The sequence below is a fragment of the Sorex fumeus genome, unplaced genomic scaffold, assembly GCF_029834395.1.
Source record: "Sorex fumeus unplaced genomic scaffold, SorFum_2.1 ptg000128l, whole genome shotgun sequence".
NCBI lineage: Eukaryota > Metazoa > Chordata > Mammalia > Eulipotyphla > Soricidae > Sorex > Sorex fumeus.
This window is the reverse complement of record NW_026606185.1, coordinates 41,101,592-41,122,627: the sequence shown is the minus strand read 5'-3', so window position 1 is coordinate 41,122,627 and position 21,036 is coordinate 41,101,592.

Here is a 21,036-nt window from a genome sequence, read left to right as displayed (position 1 = left end):
TGTAGAGGACCTTAATCAACTGTACAAAGATAATTATTTCCTTTGTGGACCTTAACATGGTTTCAAATCCATTTTCATAGAGATACTATACAGCTTGTAATGAAGTTACATTTTTATAATTAATCAATAGCCTCTCTATATAACTATTTTTAAGAACAGCACTTATTATGTACAAATCTAATCTGTGTCTTTAGAGAACCAAAGATTACAAGGTATATAGATATCTTCTAGTCACTCTGTATATTTGCTTTAGAATATACTCACAGTAACCATGTGTGCAACAGAAGAGAAGAAACTGTGGCTGTTAAAATTATCTTTACCTAATCTTACTTGCAGTCCTGAACACTTAGGGGCTTCATGGATGTTGTGGTTCAGAGGCTGACATGCACTCTGTATTGTTCCTTCATCCTGGGTTCCAAACTAGCTCTGAAGTAGATATATAGCAATGTATTTATTGTTTTAGCCCTCAAAAGAAATGTATAGTTCTAGAAATCTACTTTGTTCATTTTCCTTATTCACTTGGCCAGTGTTGCCTGGACAAGAACAGCTGTCCTAGATGCCTATTCAATGTTCTTTATATCTCACTTCTTCTTTACTTTACTTCTCCTAAAATTAACGAGAGACTGTTCTACTTCTCTTTAACTCTGGCATCATAGCAGCTGTCTGTTTTGATACAATTTCCTTTTCAAGTTCAGCACAAAGATGAGCGTGACTGCACACCTTCCTAGTGAACAGAGGAAGACAGATGCCATCTCAGAGGCATCTGTGAGTCCTTCCATTCATTGGCACCAGCACCTACAGTGTACACGCCTGTGCAAGTGGAGTCTCACTTTCCATTTGCAAACCCAGAGCTCGGCTCTAAAAATAACCTGTGGTGAGCCCTTTTCCCAGAGGCTATAATTCTCCCTAGTGGTAGTCACTTCTAAAACCAGCACTCTGCTCTGATTTACTTTAAGAGAAAGCTCTTGGGAAAATCCCGCTTACAAAGACATTCAAGCACTGTATATAGCAATGGCTTCTTAGTCTCAGAATGGAATTAATGTCAGTCCAAACTAATCGAAGGTGTATGTGAGCAGTATGAAATGATTTAGGGAAAGTCTAACTTTGGGTGTCAAGGGCTTTCCACATGCAGGCATTGAATGTGTACTACTTTGTGTGAACACACTGGATTCCGCCTAATGATTGTGAGAAAAAGTGGACTGTTAATTTTGATAAGATATAGATTTTATAAAGTTTCTTATTTAAAACTGCATAATAAAGCAAGTGTTAGGTCATAGTAGGATATATTAAAATAGTGAACTAAGTCTATGGATTTGGTTTTTGTAATGCTCACCATCTGTAGCTCTGCTCATTGATCTGTTAGTCATCTCTCAGCCCATATGTTAGATAGTGACACTGTTATCCTAATAGCAATTAGTATCTTTCACTACTTTCTCTTTTATGATTTTTCTGCAATATCTCACTTAAAAACAGCAATAACAATGATGATGACTTGCCCAGATAAAAAAGATATAATCTGAGGGAGACTACATGACATTCCAAATCTCATGAAAGTAGCTCAGCACAACTATAACATAGGGTTAGATTTGAGGTCTTTTAACATCTAGTATACGCCAAAGATACCCAGAAAATACACCAAAAATGCTATCGTTCTTATTATAGTCCTCTTCACTGAAGAGTTGGGCCATGGCTGGGCCTTATTTCACCAACAACTAAGATTACTGAGTAAGTGAGTTGGTGTGCAGTTGTCCAATGATGCGCTTTGTGGTACTCATGTTAAAATTGGTTTCAAAATCCTGATTAGAAGTCACTCTCTTGCAATGAATATGGCCTGGAAACAGTGAAGTCATTTCAAGATGTGCTAAATTCAAGGTCTTGCTGTCAAGTTTCTTCTGTTTTAATTCTGTTTCTGACATTTATTACTTATGTGACCTTGAGCAAGTCACTCAGCTTTTAGAGTTTTCCGTTCCTAAAGTGAATAACAATAACAATTTCTTTGGGGGAAGTGATATTTTTAAATAGCATTGCCTAGAATAGGCTCCACTCAGTAAATGTCCAGTGAATATCATTTCTCCTTTCACTTTCCCTCACTCCTTTCTTCTTTAGTCCCTTCCCCAGAAAACAGAAGGGACCACTTTCAAAGATAGTACTGATGATGTCAACATAGCATGAAATATCTGCAACGTGGTACTTGAGATCCAAAGATAAATACTAATGACACTTTCAAGGCACTGGTAGAGATTTTAGAATTAAATAATATACATGACTTTCAGATACTGAACTGTTCAAGGTCATATGACTTTGAAAATGGGTTTTGTAAGTATAAAATGGTACGTTCAGCTTAGTTCTTATAGCATGTTTTAGTTCTTACAAGTTTTGTACAAAAATCAGTATTTTCTCTTTCCTATCTCTGCCTCTCTCTATACCTATCCACACATATTTTATATACCCGCAAACATAGAACTGCAACACATACATGTATACATATATAGCTTTATTTGTATCAATCTCCCTAAATTTCAAGTGTCAGTTTGATTTTCACTTTATTAAAAACTGAAAATACAGCTTGGAGATGTTAGGTTCACTTTGAGACCCAAGGTCCTTCGTTTTGACATTCTGCCACTTCAGATAAGAACCTCCGAGGTAAACCCTCAGTTCTGGGAAACGAGGATGGATGGGCAATAGATATGGAGAGAACAAGTCTTCATATCAGCTTAACCTAAAAGAACTCCTGTGTATCTGTAAGAAGCCAACCCCATGTGAACCCTGCAAGTCTTCCTTTGGTCTGTGGCCCTTGATGAGGTCACAGGTATTTTCAAAGATAACTTGAAATGCTTCTTTTTCACATGAGAAAATTACCAGCAGTTTTGTTGGTGCCATTATTCCACAAACTATATGATAAATGATTATGCAAGTATTGTAAAAATACCAAGAAATCCATTACAGTCACTTCTAATTCCAGGTACTATAGCATGGAAAAAAGTTACAGAGCATTTAGCAATTGCAACTTGAGGGGCATTTTGCCCCCAAACACTCATTTTAAGAAATTTATCATTTTTTAAATGAGAAAAATGAGCAACAGTAATTAAAATAAATTTTCCAAAATCAGTGTCTCACTCACTAGTTTTAATTGTTTCTAGAATTGAATTTCTGTATGCATTTCCCCACAAGGAAGAAAACAAGGAATCACTTTCCTTTCATAAAGCGAGTGAGCAAAAAAAAAAAGACAGAAGCAAAGCAACAGAATTTATCTTTATGAAAGCAAATTCTGAGGATATTTTGCCAAAAAGGACACATAGTGAAAATGGATTAGTTCATTTGAGTGGTTTGTGGAAAATATATATTTCCTGAAGCAGGTGGTGCTATCAAAGTGAATAGGGAGAAAAATGTCGTGTATGAAAAATATTTTTTTCAAAATGCTATTTTTCAAGTCGAAAGGGAAATGACACAAAATCCTACCACTGACTCTGACAGCATATTCTAATGGGTTCTGGCAATATTTTAGAGAAACACACACCCACATACAAACAGAAACAAACATTTTCAAAAAGGATATGTATAGAAAACCCTGGAGGTTTTACATTTGTTAGATGGAAGAAAAAAAGAAAGACAAACGGCCTGCCAGATAATGAGATGAGTGAGCAAGTAAGTCATTGGAAACTCACAAAATACACTTTTGTGAGACATTTCTAGTCCTACTGTTATACATACGGGGACTTGGAATATGAAGCAAATCTCAGCGTAAAACAAACTCTCAGAATTCACTATTAAAAGTAGTGCTATGGATTAATTTGTGAATTAATATGATTTTAGTCTATTTATTACATCAGCTATTAGTTTATTTTTTTCTTTACTTTTAAGCTAGCAAAGTTTAATGGGATGGCCTCTGGTTATAGATTATGATTTGAACAATAATTGAACATTTTAGGTTCTATGGTGTTTGGAAATGGTGGGGAGATGTGCTAACTTATTAAAAGAATTAGCCTTTTCCATTTAGTACTAAACTATATGGTGATCTGTGTCAGTCTCTGCTTCCTTGAGAGACCATGTAATTTATTATCCTGACTGGATTTTTTTCATTTTCTATTGAAGTATAATCTACATACCAAACAGTACATATATCATAATTTTGTATGCCTTTTTCCTTCTTGTCTTTTCTGCACTCATGGACTTACCAACTTCTGTTGAAAGGGCCAATGTACCTTTACTTCAGTCTGGTGCAGGTGTTCATTGTAAAAAGTACAGGAATCCACCACTGTTCTGAATTGCTGTTCATAACAGCCAACGAAAAATGGGGATCCCCCAGAGAACAATGGTCAGTTTTCAAGTCCAGCAATGGCTCTATTTTAATAGTCTGTTTTTTCCCCAGGTATCTCCAAGCTTTGCCTGTAGCCACCCCTTTCCACCAAATGCTATTACTCACATCAAAGCACTCTAAAAATGGAATTTCAACTCTTTCCACATTGCATTCTGGATTCACCCACATTCCAACTAGGAATACGCTATTCCTTTCTTGGGGTGCTTCTCTTTCTCTAAAGAAGTCTGTGCTCTCTCTTGAAAGTGATGCCCTTTCTGTATCCCTTTCCATTATTTTATTTTATTTGTTAATAAATTTTACTGGATCACCATGAGATAGTTACAAACTTTCATGATTACATTTCCTCTCTCCCATTTTAATACAACTTTGTCACATTACAGAGAACCAATCTTAGCTCTTGAGAGAAGCTTTTATGGGTTCTGGTACCACTCCAACAAATTTCTTTAATTTTTTCCATTTCTAGCCATACAAACTAAAACTAAATTAAATGCCAGTGCTTTCTAATCACCCTTGCTTTCTATGGAATTACATAATGTTGTCTCTTGTAAATAAGCTTTCACTGAACGAAATGTGTAATCAAACTTGCTTCCAGGATAATGCTGAAATGACAGCAGGATTAGAACTCATTTTTCCCTGTAAATTTGTGTGAGGTCTTCTTACTTATTTCTAGTTTATGTAAAATACTGAGGCCTAGTCTATATCTCAATCTGTAACTCTTAGAAATAGCTACATTAACCTTCTCTCTATCTAATATACACCAAAGGAAAAAATTCTATTAATTATGTTTATTAACTCTCCGTTGGTTATAATTCACCTTCATTATTCTCAATTCTTACTCCTAGTTCTATCCACCAATCATCTTCCACATCAATAAAAGTTACTTATACTAGACTCCTCTCACTCTAATGCTTAATTCCTTATATGTTGTATCTAGAGATGCCTTCTTAAAAATGACAAGAAAATTGATCCGTGATTCTAAGAGCTCTTCTTTGGAGACAATGTCATGGATTGAAACTTGAGTACTTTCTTGGTATCGTATCCTGGTTAGGGGTGTTCAAATACTTACCAGATTATGATAGAAAAAGTAGCGAGCTAAATCTGCTGGTACATAGATTCTGGGGAAGCAAAATTTCAGATTCAGTGGTGTTCTCTGACAGTTTTTACTTAACAAGCAGAAACAGACTTAGTTTATGGCAATAAAGGCATTAATTAAGCAGAGTATGAGAAAATGTCAATGAGAATTGACAGCTGTGAATTCTCACTTAAAATATTAAGTAAAAGTTGCCTGCATTTCTCCTCCCCCCTCTCCTCCTTCCTGCTCCTCAGTGTTTGATTAAATACACTAGAACGAAAACATCAATTCACTCTCGTTAGAGGGCAAGACATTGTGAATTAATGAAGTCAGAATCATGGGCAGTTTGATTCAATTCTATTACTTTCAAGTACTTATGATAACTGGACCTTAATCTTTCTGACATAGAGATCATTAGTATCATTTAGCATATACAATATTGATCAGCAAAATGTCATCTGTAACGATCAGGATTAAGTAAATAATATACATGTATATATTTATATAGGCATTATGCGTATGCATATTAATACATGTCATGTGTGGTTGCTTATATTTATTGCTAAAGGTAATTTTAGAACTTTACGTGTATTTGTAACTGTCTGCTTTGCTTTTCAGAGCTTATTAACTTTTAATGCTTCTTAAAATACCTTGTTCCTTTGTACCTTTAAGCAGGGGCTCTATAATTATGATATATTTCTGATTCTCTCTATAAAGGAAGGGATTGTTTTAAGCGGAATCTCAGTCCCACTTTCTTTTCAATATATTGGGACCAGAATTAAAAGGTTTTACTAGAAGGAGTAACAAGTTAAAGTGATGATGATATTTATGGCAAGAAACCTTTACTGTGAGTCAAATTGCTTTCTGAGTTCCAAGATGAGAGTTTTGAAGCTGCATATTATTGGATGGAAATCTTGAGAGCAACAATGATACAAGCTTTATTACCTGGTGTCATGCTTATAACAGTGAGTCTTTTCGGTTTTAAATGGTATTTATTGAAAGCTAACCAGATTGTGAGCATTTAATTGAATATATCAATTTTCAGGAGACCAGAATTGTTGTGTTTGCTTAGAGCTTGTTCTAGAGAATGTTTCTCCCAACACTAGAAATATATAATAATTTTTTGTCTGGAAAAAAGCTTCAGGTAACGCTGTAATTTGCTTCTGCCATCATATCAGTTACTCTGGCAAAATGCAACCCCAAATCTCACATGACAGTTTACAAATTAAAACCTGTAGAAATAATTAAAAAAGGAGATATGTACAGGAGAGGTACGTGAAAATGTAAAGCTTCAGCAGCCCGCTCTGCTGAGTGATAACTAGACGTGAGGTACAAACTAATTGTACTTATCTTTGCCTCATAGTGAAAACTGCAGGCTTGGAGCTTCTGCAATGGGAAGGGAAAAGGACAAACATGATATTTTGCTCTCATAAAGGGTCACATAATAAAGAGAATCAATGCCAAGAAAAACATGAGAGTTTAGGAGGGAATATTAATATTTTAGTATTAAATAGTTTGTTGTGGGTCTATTTTTTTTTCTTTAAAATTGTTCCATCTTCCCTGGCTTCATTTGAATTATACACAATGCCGTATTCAACAAAGGCTTTTAGAGCAACTTCCCTGTTTGAGACTCTGCACTATAATCAGGAACTTGTAATTCACACTGGACTCCTAATTTCTTAGATTCAGATTCTATAGCTTAGGTTCTTTAAATATTTTTTTCTTATCTTCACAAAACAGCATTAGCACATGCTAGACATCGAATAATTATTTTTTAACTCAATTAAAAAGGAACTACAGAGACAAAGTTTTCAAACTCTAAAGATTTTCTAAGACACTGAGCAGCCATTTTATTTCTCCCTCCCCCTCTTCCCCTATCAGTTCTTTGCTTTATACTGAGATACATGTCTTAGATATCCCAGTGTGAGTTTTTATCCCAAGGGCCTGGACCCAAACTGGAATAACTGTCAGCAACAACATTAATTGCCCCCCTTCTTGACAGCTGGGGTGTGAAAATTGGTGTGGACAAAGAGACTGAAATTTCTGTTCATCCCAAGAGGTAGTCACTAGGGATCTGATGCAGCCCATTAGGGGGATGGCTGTGTGGAGGCAAGTTTCCTATCTGTCTGAACAGCTCCTGCTGTCTGGGCAAACAAATACCCTAAATCCCTAGAGCCACCACACTTCCTCAGGATTTTCTCCTAATCTTTGGAGCCCAGTTGTATCGAGGCCTAAGGCATTTTCTAATCATGGGTAATTTCCAACTGGAAATTTAGGAGTTTGCATATAATTGACTGAGACTACTCAAGAATTCTTGAATCAAATTCATCATTCTTACCTGCATTCCTTTATATGAATCCTGTTCCTTTTCCTAGGAGTTCTTACCCTGGAGCACTGTAGCACTGTCCTCCCGTTGTTCATTATCCATTAGCTCGAGTGGGCCCAGTAATGTCTCCATTGTGAGACTTCTTATTACTGTGTTTGGCATATTGAATATGTCATTGGTAGATTGCCAGGCTTTGCTGTGTGGGCAAGATACTCTCAGTAGCTGGCCGGGCTCTCCGAGAGGGGCAGAACTGAACCCGGATCTTCTGGGTTGGCCTAGTGCAAGGCAAATGCCTTACCGGTGATGCTATCGCTCCAGCCCTCTAAGAGAAGATAAAGTCCATCCTTGAAGGATCAAATCACAAAGGTTTCTGAAGGGTTTGCTTTGTTGATCACTTCCTCATCTATGTCTTAAATGTTCCTGTTTCCTTCCAACAAGATTATGACAAGTCCATTCTGTCTCTCCACTTGTGCTGTGATTACCTGAGTTCAGAAATCATACTGTTAAGGCAGCTCCTAATTGGATACACAAGATCTAAAGAGGGTGTTCATCCACAGCATAAGTGATTAGTCATCTTACAGCAAGAACCAGGTGTAGGAACTCTGTATCATTATGGTTCTTGCTGCTCTTCCACATTGGCTATTTGCATACATTTCCAGTTCTAATAGCTTTCTCTGCATCACAATTGTACAATTTCCAGCCCTTTATTATTAGAGTAATTCCCTAAAGGCTATAGCCTGGGTACTTGTCTGATAACATAGAACTCAAAAGGGGAGGCCTTGGGAAAGCATTCCAGGTTGAAAAAATTTGATTGAAAGTGGATAAATATAAAAGTCACCAGGTTAATGACCAATACATGTTTCAGTCTAAGTTTCCAACTAAGAGTGGACCACCAAGGAAAAGTGTAATTCATATGCACCTGTAATATCTAGGCAACGCTCCTTTAAAGTGTTTGTGGAAGGTTTTCCTGTACAAGTAGAAATTTAAACCACCTGACCTTTAAGTTCTCAGTCTAGACAACTTGATTCCAAGGTGATTCTGATGGCTAAATTTTATGTGTCAACTTAACTAGACCATGGATGCTCAGACATTTCACCAAATAATATCATTATTCTTGGAGTGCCGATAGTGTTTATAGGTTGCATGCATATGCATATTCATTTATATATGTGTGTTTATTATATATGTATAAATATATTTTTATATATAGACACGCATATACACATCCTATTATTTATGCTTCTCTGGAAATCCCCGACTAATAGAGTCAGTATTATATACTACAGAAGGGCTGTTTCTGACAAAAGGAAATCAAAGCAAAGAAAATTGTCATAAGTCCAGTTCAGGTCATCAAATAATGTCTCCTGCCTTCCAACTGGGCTTTTTGCTTCATATGTTCTAAGAAAGAAAATAAGTTTTGTCTCTTTCCCCCTGTTTTTACCAATCTGTCCTTTGCTATTTGGCAGGAGTTGGTAGCTTTTCTTGTGGTCTGACTGAATCTGGAAATAACATGGTTATTTTTGTTTAAACATAATAGCAAAGAAGAACTTGAGCTTATATGCAATTTAGCCTTATCAAGCCCAGACATATTTGTTTGTGTACAATCAGCATGCCTGAGTGATGTCAGAAGAGCTCTGAAAACAATATATTCTGAAGCCAGAGTTGTTAGTGGGTGGAACCCTCCCAAATAATAAGCATTGTACACATGATTGGAACTAGAATGAGTTATTTAGTCCAATACAACCTGTTTTAGTCCATACAGCATGTCAAATGACTCAGAACAGAACAGAAAAGGGAAAGTAAATAAAAGGGAATGAGCTAAACATAAAATCGTGTATTTGTGGGGTCCTTATAGACATTCAGTTAATAGTTATTTAATGAATTATACATTTAAATAAGCAGTGAAATTATGCTTATATGTATTATTTATATCTGTACACACACGCACGAATACACATATATGCTTAAAGCAGAGAGATGGCATCTTGGAGATGTGAATAATACACTCATGTGAAGGATTAGTGTTACAAATGGATTATACTAAGCTAAGATATTGATATTTCTAAAGACCCTTGTAACTGTTTTGGTTTTTATCTCTGGCAATATCTTTAGTCTATGTGTGCTCTCGTCCATGTACTCGTCTATGATGGAAATAGAGTTCTCTCTTATTACAAAGGAAAAACAGTTCATGTCTCAGGAGTTCCTTTCCTAGCAACACTTCAATTTTGCAAGTGTCTATACTTAGGCAAATGGTGTCCATTCAAATAAATATGTTCCCTGAAAATGAAATGTCTTTTGCCTATCAATGGTGTTTGCAAGATATACTATGCTGCCACCTATGGATTACTGTCCCAATCTCATATCTTTCAATATATCCCAAGAGAGGATAACTCAAGTAATTAATGAATTTTTAGAAGCTTCCATGCCTATATTTTGTAAAAGGGACACTTGCAAGTTATGAAAGAGATATAATATTAATAAGATGAAAATTAAACTTTTTTTTCCCAGAGAAGAGCAAATTGAGGGGAAAAAAGGAGTGTCATTTCACTCTTTGGACACATAATGTAACATAAATACAAATCCCCATGAATTTTCCTCAAATGTTAAATTTTTATACTTGTAGATTTGGGGAGAAACTATAAATTATTGGGTCTCATGCCAAAAGATCTAATTCATCAGGTTGCAGCAAGGACTTATGTTTCCAAATTGAATATTTTTGTTGTTTTTCTGCTTCGCTTTACATTGGGGAGGCACAGTTGGAGGCTCTTAGACTCTGGCTCTACACTCTGGTGGAGCTCAGGGACATTTGGGGTGCTGAGGATTGAACCTGGCTAAGCTGCATGCAAGGCAAGTCCTTATCATTATGCTCTCACTCCAGCACTGTCACTGTCACTGTCACTGTCCTCCCGTTCATCAATTTTTGCTCGAGCAGGCCCAATAACATTATGAGACATGTTACTGTGTTTGGCATATCAAATACATCACGGGGAGCTTGCCAGGCTTTGCCGTGAGGGCGAGATCCTCTAGGTAGCTTGCCAGGCTCTCCTAGAGGGGTAGAGGAATTGAACTCGGGTTGGCCATGTTGGCTGCATGCAAAGCAAATGCCTTACCCACTGTGCTATCGCTCCAGCCCACTCCAGCACAAATATCTAAATTTTAAATTAAAAACTAAAATCTTCTCATAAAATTATCTGTAAAATTACACTTTGGGAATAATTGGGGTCTTGTTTAACCACCCCTCTCCCTTTCTTTTATAATAAGTTAACACATTTTCCAAAGACTAAAAATATATGAGTTACATACTAAAATTTGCAACAGAAATATCTGTAAATAATCTGTATAAACTGTGGTATCAATCCATTTTCATTTATTGACCTTTATTCTGGCAGATTCCTTTAACCAATCAATTTTGGTTTATTTAAGAAGAAAAAATGACATTAACTCTTTCATAGCTATCACATTCTTCAGAAGAATAGTGTGTATAGGACAGTTTTGAAATTCATAAATTGCTATACACAAGTAGCATATTTTTTAAGTACTGAATATGTGCATTAGTGATTCAAGTAAGTATTTACTTGTCATCTGCCACACTAGGAAGTAGAAATCAAAACTTTATCTGATATCTCATGGTGCAGGAACAAGATACATAAAACAGCCTTAAGATGTTAGTAACAATCAATGGCAAAGTATATTATTCTGAAAGATTTTTAGGAAGGAAAAAGATAATGAATTAGATAAGTAGTGGATTATATGGGAGAAAATCATAAAGGACCTTGGCTATAAGTTAGGCTTTCACAAAAGGGTATATTTGTTTTTACATAAAGTGCTGGAGCGATAGTACAGGTGTAGGGCGTTTGCCTTGCATGCAGCCAACATGGCCGACCCGAGTTCGATTCCTCCGCCCCTCTCGGAGAGCCCCGCAAGCTACGGAGAGGATCTCGCCCGCACGGCAGAGCCTGGCAAGCTCCCCGTGTCGTATTTGATATGCCAGACACAGTAAGAACAAAGTCTCCAATGGAGACGTTACTGGGCCTGCTCGAGCAAATCGATGATCAACGGGAGGGCCTTTACATAAAGTGCTGATAGAAACATTCAAAGTGTGAAAATAACAGACATGGAGGAATGTATTTCAGGAAGTGTAAGAGGGAGAGGAGAGAGAGAGAGAAAGAGAGAGAAGGAGAGAGATTTAATTTTAGGAAATCAGAAAATTAATGCCATCTAATTCTTTAATTTGAGTAGATTAAGGTTGTACCCAAGTCGACAAAGCTCCATTATTTGTTTGATCAACATGCTAAAAGTACCAATCAATAGGTATAAATCTCTTTAGCAGTAGCATTTATAGCAATATAATACACCATTCAAGGAAACTCTCTCATAAAGACTGAGTTAAGTACCACCCCATTAACATCATGGATTTATTGAGCTATTGATATGTTTAAAAGGTCCCCTTTGTAAAATTAGTGAATATGTAAATAGTACTAACCTGAAGGAAAGGAATAAGAGGTAAAACTTTAAAAATTCAAGTTATTCAAGTTATGAATTAATGAAAACAGTTCACTTCCCTTATTATTCAATTGGCATGCTTCTTTTTTGATATATCATTTTTTTGGTATTTTCAATATCTCTAAAAACTTGATATAATGTTCACTACAAAGAGGGGTGAATAGTCAGACATCTAAACACCTTTTGTACTTTCTATACTTTACACAAAATCACAGAGGGATATTTTCTCCACTTTCAGCATGATGACTTAATAGACTTTTTTAAATAGAATGTCAAAAACAAAAGAATAATTTTAGTACAATGGCATGAGAACTAAATGTATGAATTGATCCTCTGATATGCTATTTACTCTCCTTCTCCCTCTCATGTACTTATTAAGTGATTCATGTAAGTGGGCAGTGTGTTAGAGACCCTTGTTTCTTACTTATCCAGTCAAATGACAGGAAACTCTCAAGTGCTATTGCTTCAACAATCCAAATGGGGTCATATATGAAAACACATTGATGACTATTTCAGAATTCTTTTTCTTTAAAAAAAATTTTCTCAAGAGAAAGCAAGTATCTATAGACTGTGCACCACAAGGTGCTAGATTAATAAGTGTGGTGGTCCTTTAAAAGAGTCAGAAAAGGCTTCAGGGAGTTGACATCTGCTTGTACAATATGAGGTGAGAAATTTCTGGAATCTTGTCCCATGAATTCCCCCTGAAAAGAGGAATTCTGAAAAGATACTTGGATAAAGAGAGAGTCATAGACTGGTGTTAAGAGATTGGTGCTCAACTTGAATACTTGGACCAGAGAAATAGTACAATGGGTAAATGTTTGGTTTACACTGGTAGGTTTGATTCTTGGCATCCCATATGTTCTCCCCATGGCCACCAGAATTGATTGCTGAGCTCAAAGCAAGGAGTAAGCTCTGACCACTGCTGGGTGTGGCCCCCGAAAAATCAAACAAAAAGAAATCAAACTTTGAGCTCTTGAATACACCAAACTAAACTTCTCTGCCTCATGTTTCACCTGGGTAAAATAGTACACTGATATCAAATGATATACAAGGTATTGTTATGTGAAATTTCAGAGTAGATTTGACATTGTAACTCTTCTTCATGGAGCCCAGAGGGTAACATAAAGGATGATCTTATTTCTGTTTTTGATCCTGATGCTTATTCTGGCAGCTCCATTAATTCCAGTATCAATCGATTCCAACTTGATTTTTTTGTGTTGTAATCTCCACTCATAGAACCGCTTCTTTACACAACTTTTGAGAATCCAGCATATGTTCAGAGAACCGCATCCTCATCTGGCAGGTCCTTCTGCATTCCTGAGGCACCAGTTGAGCGGTACAGCCTCCCCAGAAAGCTGGTCACTGGATACAAGTTGTGATCTAAACTCCTTGCCAGTTGTTTCTTTCCACTGTCCGGGTTATGACTATTGTCCGCTATAGGACCTAGACGCAGAAGCTGTTTCCTCCAATAGCAACATCTGTGTTTAATCTCAGTCTTTCCTTTCTGTCATTTCAGTTCTCCGCATTTTTTGTTTAATGCGTTATGGTTTGAAAACATTGGTGTGAAACCGGCTTTGTAAATTAGAGACAGTGGGAAAAAGCAAGTTGGAAACATAATAATATTAAAGCTTGCACCTTTCTTTTAATAAAGATATTGAACCTAGACGTGTTTCTTCTAAGACTTCATTTCTTTTTCCACGTGTTTTTCTTCAATGCCACTGAAACAGAAGTTTTCTCTCTTTCATCTTCAAGTTCCCATGTGGCTCTTCACCACAGCAGCCCACTGAAGACGGCACATCGTTTGAGTTCTTATAATACGTGTATCCTCTTCTATTGGCATCATGGAGCAACTAAAAGTCTTATTTAAAAAATATCTAGCAACTTTGATCACAGTTCCTTTTAAATCAGTTCCAATATGAGTCTTAATGTCTTTTTTGTTTAATAGCGGTTGATAGTATGGATCAGAGTTCTTTGGCTGTATCCTGACATTTACACGGAAAACCAACCAGTTGGCCATTATAACTACAGCCAGGAATTAATGTGCAGCAGTCAGTGAACTTGCCTTACAGTAAAACAAAAGCCTTCTGAAATAATTGGCTTCTCACTGCAGCCATGCCACAATAGGTAGACGGAGAAGCATATGGGAATTTGTAAGCTGGGGAACACAGACTCTTCGCCTCCCATTGTGGCATTATTCATGTGCCCTGAACCTTCTCTTCTGAATATTAGGTGATAGTTCAGCAAGATAATGGCCTATGCCCAGAATCTGAATTCCTAGAGGATAAGGCACTGTAGCAATGGGACTTCATTATAATTTGCTTCTCTTCTAACTTGATGCATTATAAAACTGGGAAAACCTTCCAAACAACTGGCAGGGAGTTTAGATCACAACTTGTATCCATGTTGGAAATAATACCTCAGCTTATTTCATACATATAGACAGTCTCTGGAGCTGTATCTGAAGTGAGTCACATATATCCTAAATTACTATGATGCCAGTGTAATTTCTTATTCACTTCATAATCTATTATGCATCTTCTAAATTTAATTATGATTATGCACTTTCAGGAGTTCCCCAAAGCAATTGAAGGGGACAAAAATCATTTTTCAGGTCACATGCCCAAATACTAAATTCAAAGAATATGCTTGAATGAATTATTAACATCATTTTAAGCCTTCTTACATGTGAAGCATAGTTACGGAGACAATGCTAAAACATTGAAAGGCAAACCACAACTTAAATCTTATTGGAATCTAGCATTGAGATTTTTAGTTGCATCAAAAAAATTGTCTGAAATACTTTCCTCTTTGCTTCTTTGCATTACAGTTCACTTCATTTATAGTTTAAATATGCTGTAGATTATAATTCTTTAAGAATCATTAGGATTAAAGTAGAAGAGCAGGGTCATACTTTTCAACATCTCCTTATATGAGTATTAGCCCTGATTTTACTTTCTCTTAGACATCATTTAGACTCAGTTTGAACACTGGCCCACTGGCCCACTGTAGACAGTGGGACACTAGCAAATGAAACAAGGCACTTCAGGTGATTTAGTGTTTATTTTAAAATGAAAGCAAGATAAATAAGATTTAGAATATTATAGAATTTAACTATATGACCATGAAATGTTCCTAAAACGTTCTTTTCTCATAGCTCAGAGTCAACCTTTAAGTTCTTGGACATATTCCATTTAAAGATTCATTTAAATTTTCTGGATAATATTTTTCTGTTAATTTTCAGTTTCATAGCGTTTATATTTTCCATATCCTCAATTCAGTACAACTCAATGTTATGACCAAAATGACACTGTAATTTAATTAGAGCTTATTACAATGTTGGTCATTGTTCTCTCAAGGTTGTGCTATTAACATTTCCAAAGCACTGATATGTAGCTTAATGTCAATTCTGAAGAGCACTTATTTTGCTTATGTGAGGCCCTGTGTTTACCATCTCTGCACTGCAGGGGAAAAAAAGCCACCAATTAAGATATTCAGATCTTTATTTTTAAATATAAAGGGTGTGACGTAGTTAAATAAATGGCCCAAGTCCAGTTACTGGCAAAACTGATGTCAAACCCATTTTGAGATACATATCTTAGATATCCCAATGTGAGTTTTTATCCCAAATGCAAAGCTCATGCATTTGGCTTGAGGGAGGCACATTTTTTCAAGGTATATTTTAACTTCGAAGTGTAAATTTACTCATATTGATAGTCTCACCCCATTCCTTGAAAAATATATCTTCTGTGAGTAACAGTGATGGGAAAAAATTGCAATTTCAGGTCTACCTTCCTGCAGAATGAAATTGAAAAGGATTTAAGCAAAAGATTATCTTTATTACTCACCTTCCTCCTTAAACTCCGTATGCAAGTCCCTATTTCACAGCTCTCCTGAAACATGTGTAACTTGTATCTAATAATCCCCCCTCCCCAAATCTATTTCACCTACCCCATCATTTTCTGCTCTTCCTTATTGTGTCTTTCCCCAAAGACTTCATTGTTCTCAGAGACTGCTCCTACTTCACTTGCTCCATCCAATCTATTGTACAGCCCTGCCCCTGCTTCCTTCATGTTAGTCCTGGCCATATCATCTCTGTTGGGTGATAGCAAACGGTCTAACTGCTTCCCCTTTCAGCGCTCTGCCCTTTGTTCTTAAAATAAGGTTTATTCATACATATATATGTATATATGTGTGTGTAAATGGAATATGTCATGACTTTATAACTCTACCTGTGATTTTTTTCCTTTTCTTTATTTATTTTGCCGTGATTCTAGACCTCTTTGCCTAGAGCTGTGCTGTTGTGTCTCCCTCCCACTTTGCCTAGAGCCATCTTCCTCATCCTTAGTTTCATATAACTCTCCTGCTTCTTATATTCCTGCCTTAGCATGTCTTTCCTAGCTCTAGGTCTCTGAAGATTGCTAATCATATGTGTCACTTTTAAGTCAGTGGTCATCTCCGTAACGCATCTGTAGACAAGCTCACCTAAAATAAATGTACTAGTATTCTCTGTCTCTGTTTTTAATAATATGAAGTCTTTTAAACTATTTGAGGTTTAATGGTGTCATTTATCTACTTACATGATTTCTTTTTGCCAGCAGGAGTCATTAGAACATGGATTACATGAGCTTCAACAAAACATCATCTGTCTCTACCTCTGTTTTCCTTACTATGTTGATACAGATTTGATTCCTTTATAGACCTGTTGGGTGAAATGAACTCAAGCAAGATGGATCAACTTCACTGTCCTGGAGATAGAAAGAAAGTTCTCCTCTGCTCTGAGATTCTGTCCAATCTTCTATCTCCCAAACTTACCTCTACTGTTTCTATCTTCCCCAAGATTGATGCTTTACTCTTGTTGGTAGACTTTTTCTCAGTATGTCCAATGTGGGTAGGTCAGTTCTAAGTGCTTCTTTTTTTCCCATTACGGGCCAATATCTATATATTTATGTATTTCTATGATAATTTTCTCATGTGTGCTTAAAGTAATGGCAAATTATTTCCTGAGTAACCATGTTCCATTTTAATGTACATAACTTTTCTGATAACTTTACAACACTATTTAATAATAGTCACTTTGAGTTCCAAAGAGTGGAAACATTTTGGCAATAAGAACTTTGATAAGTTATTTATCCTACCTCATATTTGCTGTAATTTCCCTATATCCGGGAACATATAAACATAAATATATCATATAAATATTATATAAAGATTAAATTAAACTGTGTGCATCAGCATTTTAATTTGGTATTACAAAATCATGCACATAAAGGAAAGTTACATCAAGAGACTAATAAAATTACTTTGAACAGGTTGGGAAATACTTTAGCAATGAGTACACATTGGAGTATATCATGCTGAAATAAGGATAGGTTTGAGCTGCTCTCTATATTAGTCTTGTATTCCTGCCCTGTTTGAATCCAGGTTGGGAAATCACCAACATATTTATGAAGAAATTATTTGATTTAAGAACTATCTGTAAGTAGCAACGGTGAGAAAGATATTGGATATCTATACAAAAAATTATAAAAAAGCATGAGAACATAATCTGCCTCTTTCTTTTATTAGATGACCTGAGTTAAGCAGCAAGTCATTCTGACATTTATTTTGTTTTTCTACTAAGTTTCTTGGTGAGATAGGGAACTTGCCACACTTATAAGCAACAAAAGACAAAACCATCTCACCCTCCTGTTTCTTGCAGCATCCCTGAGGGAAATGTGTGAACGTGGTCAAATGTTTGTGCTTCTGGATGATGAGGAAAAAGAAATGTCTATTTTAGATACATGGCAATGTATGAAATCCTTTAAATGTTAGATTTCAGGGAATGCTTATTAAAGTGAGATGCAAATACGTAAACAGGGGAGAACTACATGTACCCAGCAAACATCTAAAACCAATAGCATTAATATTCCTTCAAATTTATGGGATTGATTGTTAAATTTTTAACTTAAGCTGCTTCACCCACCTATATTAGAGACCAAATCAACTTACATGTGTGAAATGAATGTTACTAATATTACTTGCTAAAGAAAAATATGTAAGATATGTATCACATTCATGCTTCAAAATTTAAAATGATATAGGAAATGTTATAACAGTATCAACATTATCAGAAAATTCAACCATTATTTAGTTCATGTTTTCCATTTCACAGTTATGATACTCAAGAAGAATATTGATGCACAAACACATAATCAAGATTTGAGTTTTCACTTAAATTTTATTACATTGGGTCCCTTTATTGGACAAATTATGCCAGGGCTCAGCTTGAAGCATAGCAAATTACTATAGTAAAAACTGATATAACTTCTTTTGGCTCACAACAGACTTAAATACTTTTTCTTTCATTTCATGAATTTTGTTCCATTTTCATTCAATCTACAAGTTCCGGTTCAGGTTTTGTTGTTGCTATTACCAGGGGATATGGGGAAAAGGAATGAGTATTTAGTTCATTTTTATATCTTTTGTTATTTTTGATGCTATTTTGTGGTGCCAGATCAAAGTAAGGGCTCAGACATACAAGAATATAATATTCAACCACTGACATACATCTCTAGCTCTTGTAAACTTCTTATTGATAAAATTTGTAAATTAACATTTCTTTTAAAATCCTATTTTAATTAAAACAATTGTATTGAAGCCTCAGGGTTTAAAATACTGTTAGTGTTAGAGCTTCCTGAAAGCAGTGTTCCAACGCCAGCTCTACTCAAATGTATTTATATTTCTCCCATAATCACACCAAGCCCTGCATTGCTTGGTAAACTCCATTCTATTATGGCCATTTTTTTATTCCCCTACTATGTTTATTTAAATCCCAAATACAGGAGATATCATTATATATGTTATGTTCTCCTTCTGACTCACTTTACTCAGCTTTATGCCCTCTAGCTTCACCCCGTAGCAATGATTTTCATGATTTTATATTTTCTCATAGCTAATATTCCATTGTGTAGTGTACATAAGACATACTTGGGGTTTTTTTTGTTGTTTTTTAATTTTTTTTTTTTTGCTTTTTGAGTCATACCGTCAATGCACAGGAGTTACTCCTGGTTCTGCACTCAGGAATCACTCCTGGCAGTGCTCGGGGTACCATACGGGATGCCAGGAGTCAAACCCGAGTCAGCCGCATTCAAGGCAAATGCCCTACCTGCTGTTCTATCGCTCCTACCCCTTACATAGTTGGTTTTTTTTTATCCAGTCATCTCTTCCTGGAAACATGGGTTGTTTCCAAACCTTGGCTACTGTAAACAGTGCAGCAATAAGCACAGGACCACAGATGTCTTTTGAAAATAGTATTTGGGGGTCCTATGGGTAGATGCCCAAAGGTGTAGCTTGTAACTTATTGGAAGTTTAGAGGAAATTTTTATTCAAATTCTTTCTTATTTTTTTTGCTGGGGTTGATTATTTTTGTTGTTAAATTTGACAAATATTTTACATATCTGGATATTAATCCTTTGTAAAATGAGTGGTGAACAAATATTTATTCCCAGCCCGTATGGCATCTTTTCAGTCTAGTCATTATTTCTTTTGAAGTGCAGAATATTTTTTATTTAATATAATCCCATTTGTGTAATTTTGATCCATTTCCTTTTCCAATAGCATTGAGTAAATTGACTTTTCTTACGGCTCTAGTATAGTTCTTTTTGTGGCATATTTTAGGCACTCCAAAGATCTGTGCTAATAGTTTATTGATTTGTCCTGTTCCTTAGTAGAAGGCTAAAAATGTAAATATAAACAGAATTAGAATTCAGTATGGATAAGGTTGCTAATTGTTCGGGATTCTTTGAAATGGATATTAATATGTTTTAATTATTTATCTATCTTATTATAATGGGCTAATCATATGAAACATTAAAATGCAACCATTGATTTAAATATATCTTTACATTTTGGAGGGGTTTCACAAGCTTTGTTCTAGGGACCCTGGGATCTTTTTTTCAGGGGTTGAGTCTCTCAGGACCACTCACATCACTATTTTGGGCTGTCAGAAATTGAACTCTGGTTCTCTGATTTCCAGACAAACACTCTAACCCTTTGAGCAATTTTGTTAGCTGTGAATTAACATGTATTTGTTTTTTGAAATATTCATTTTAACTTTTTAGTACAATTTTAGTTTTTCACACCAATTTCTCATCCTGGTTTTTGACCAAGTTTGAGTAAAAGCTGGATCAAGAGAATCAGAAAAAAAAATTGTTAGTGAATTTCATAGGAAAGATCCGGTGTCTAAAATTGCAAATCATATTTTAAAAAATGTTTTTGTAAAATGTTCAAGGCAGCTGCTAGACCAAACACTGAGAAAAGATGATGACTTTTAATTTTTTTCTTTTTTAAAAATATGATGAAAATTCAATAACATTTTAAAAGTATTTTTGTTTTAAGGCTACTTTTGTCATTTTAGGAATTATGCTTACAAAGAGATTTAAAAGCTATGGCATTACAATCAATATGGTAGCAAGTACTCTTGACAAGTCATCAGATACGGAGTGATGGAATGTTTTTAATTCTTTGAGACATCTATGTGACCAAGAATTATTGCCAATATTGTTAAGTTCCCAAATAGTATAGTTCAATATAAACTTGAAATTTAGAAGGTATTGAGTTACTTGTTATATTTACTCTGTAAAATATTCAAGTCTGTTATAAAAATAAAGCACAATGTTAGTATAAGTATAATAGTTAACAAAAATCATTTTAGTACTTTCAACAATATGATGAAGGAACTATTTATTTTATTAGATGAATGCAGAGTTCAATCAATCAATGCAATATTTATCTCACATGTTTTCTTTTCCTAAGTGGTGGTTACACTGTCAAAGTAAA